This window comes from Cibotium barometz, chromosome 49, assembly GCF_041138505.1.
Source record: "Cibotium barometz isolate CiBa-2024 chromosome 49, ASM4113850v1, whole genome shotgun sequence".
Taxonomy (NCBI): Eukaryota; Viridiplantae; Streptophyta; class Polypodiopsida; order Cyatheales; family Cibotiaceae; genus Cibotium; species Cibotium barometz.
Genome location: NC_141094.1, coordinates 8,422,083 through 8,425,290, shown reverse-complemented (window position 1 = coordinate 8,425,290; position 3,208 = coordinate 8,422,083).

Sequence of the window (3,208 nt, the reverse complement as noted above, 5' to 3'; positions counted from 1 at the left end):
CACTACAACCTCGCTGAAGGTTTGGTAGAATTCAGCAGCCAATCCGTCTTCCCCTGGGCTTTTATTAGGCTTGAGAGATGCTATTACCTTTTTTATTTCCTCGTGAGAGATGTCCCGCTCCAGCACTTTTGCAAGATTAGGAGGAACAGTGGCTTCCCTTACCTCTTTAATGATCTGCATGGCTTTTAGCTTGCTTTGAGAGGGGGGTCCAGTTTCGAGGAAGATGTCCCTGTAATAATCAGTTAGGAGCTACTTGTTCTCATCATGATTGCTGGCCTTGATACCATTCTTGAAGCAGAGGAGGGGAAGATGTTCTTGTCTTTGTTTCACTTTAAGCATCTTGAACATTTCTTTGCTCGGTCTATCAGCTTTACCTGCCCACCAGTCTCTGGTGAAGAGCTTGGCTTGCTGAAGGGCTATTTCCTCCTCCCTTTTGATTTGAGCTCTGATTTGGTTTAGGTTTTCAGGGTTGGAAGAAGGCTCCTGTATCCGAAGCTGAGATTGCAGTTTCCTGAGCCTACTGGTCCGGTGGGCTGAAACTTCCTTCCTTACTTGCTTGAGGAGGTTTTGAGTGGACTTGATGGCGAGGTTCCAGGCTTTAGCAGGGGGAAGGCTGAGAGAGAAGAAATATTTCCAGATTTGGGCTATCTCTTCCTTGACCAGGGGTAATTTAAAAAGGGTAGAATCAGTGTGGAACCAGCCAGCTTTGTGCCTGGTGTCCTGATTATCCATGGTGGTGATAATGGGATAGTGATCAGAAATGCAGGTCGAAGAGTCAACCTGACACTCACATCTGTTATGTTTTGCTACAATTTCGTTGCTAGCATAAGCTCTGTCCAGCCTGGCTTTCCTTTTGAGCTCCCCTGTTGAGTAGTTCTGCCATGAGAAAATTCCTTCCTGGCCTAGGTCTTGCAGATTGAGTTTGCGTTTGACTTTCTCCCAAGCAAGCTTCTCTCTTCCAAATAGGACCTGCCCCTTGGCTTGGAACCTGTCTTGAAGGGATTCTACCATGTTGAAGTCTCCCAGAATGAGGGTGGGGGCCTGCAGGCTGAGGAGGGAGTTCCAGGTTTCAGTCCTTTGTTTTTGAGGTCCGTGGGCATAGATTCCCACGAGAGTAAAGTTGTTGAGATACATTGCAATCCATTGGTTGTTGTGTCCTATGTGGAAGCCCTTTAGCTCGGAACTGAGGTCGAGGTGAATTCCCATGGCCAAGCCTCCACTTCCGTGGGAATGCAGGGTGTGAATCCAAAAGTGGTCGGGAGAGACAGAGTTGAGCCTTCTGGTCAGCTCTTCTCCAGTAGTCTTGATTTCCACTAAAACAATGATGTCCAAGAGGCCTTTGGTTTTCAGCCACTGTCTGACCAGTTGCGCTTTGTTCAGGTCAGTTAGGCCTTTTACATTGAAGCTGGTTATTTTCATTATCTTTTGTTGGGGGGTTTGCTAGTTCCTCCCTTGCTGATTGGGGGGGTGGCTCCAAGTTGAGCTCTCCCTCTCTTAAGCTCTTTACTGATCTCCATGTCATTCGGTAAATCAGGCTGTGAACCAGTTCTGTTCCCCTTTGTTGGGTACAGTACCCATTTCTGCATCGTCAAGGTTATCCACCTCCTTCTCTAGTCTTAGCTTGTTTAGTGGAGTACTTTCCACGCAGTCTTGTTCCTCCCCTGGTTCTGGAATGGCAGCCAGGACTGAATACCTGTTAGGCTTTATTATGGGCACAGCGGATTTAGGTTTGACAGTTGGCTTTCGTCTGCTGCCTACTGGCACATCAGGCTCTTTGAGAATGGATGGCGGGTTGGATGAGGAGGGGGGGGATTGGACCAAGGGCTGAGGGGGGGGAGCTTTGTTAGCTAGGTGAGGAAGAACGATTTGAGGATTCTTGATGGGACAATTCCTAATGAGGTGACCCTGTTTTCCACAGTGAAAACAGGAGTTAGGAAGATGCTTGTAGAGAATTGGTTGGGAAATGGAAAACTCCCCGCAACCAATGGAAATCTCTTCCGGAAGGGGGAGAGACAGGTCTAGTTCAACGAGGGGGTGCCATGCGGGATTGTAGTCAGTGAAGGCTTTGGTGCCTAGAACTTGACCCAAAGGAGCTAGGATGGCTTTGATCCAAGGAGTAAGGTGAATGGGTAGGTTGGGGAGCTCTACCCACACAGGGTAAACTGAAGATTTTGGGCCATCCGGGTTGAAGTCTTTAGTCCACCTCATAAAGCAAAATGGGAGGTGTCTAAACATCCATTGTCCCGAGCTGATGACTTTCATAGCCATGCTAGCCTCTTTGAACATAAAAATGTAGTATCCTTTGGCCAGTGCTTGCGTGAGCGTTACCTCAACTCCTATGGAGGACCAGCTGTCTCGGATCCAGGCTTTCATTGCTTCCTTCGACGGGCGCGGGCCAAAAAGCAGGCCGACCAGACATCTTTCAGAGTATTCTTCAACTTTGTTCCTGACTTGTTCAATAGGAAGATTTACATGGACTGATAAGGGCTGTGGGTTACCTCTTTCAGCTGTGCTGTTAGGTTCTTTCTGTTGGACGCCGTTATTGTTCTGGCTGACTTCCTTTGGGGGAATGGGGGCTTCTTTAGGTTGATCCTTGCTTTTTGAAGATAACAGCTGCTCTTTAGCTTCCTTAAGTTCTTGCATCAGGCGGGAGTTTTCTTCCATTACTGCTTCTATTAATGATTGGTCTCCCCAGGGCTTGTCTGGGAGTTGATTCCACTGGTTTGTTCTAGGAGCTTGCAGAGATGAAGAGGGAGAAGCACCGGAAGAGTGACTGCTGAGCATCTGAATGGATTTTGCAGGTGATGGGAGCTGGGGACGAAGAAGGGAGGGGCTCCTCCTCTCAGTGCCCATGCACTTGGGAGGGCATCCGCCCGCAGAGAAAGAAAGACGGCGATGCAGCTTGGCGGGAGGCAGAGTTCAGAGCTTGGCGGGAGGCAGAGTTTCTTATATACATATTTTTTCTTTAACAGCCGCTTGAGGGCCTTAAAAGCTAATCAAAAGCTGGGGTCGGCGTGGTTTATGGTTTTTTGGGCCTTAAAAGCTTTACGTACAGCTGCCGCCATAGCACACACGACACACAATAGCGACACCGTCCAGTAGAGAGGCCGCCAATGCAAAGACACAACAGTTAAAAGAGGAGGTGGGCAGCACACAACAGCCGACACCAGCCCTTCTTTTCTACCGCCCACAACAACCACAACAGGCA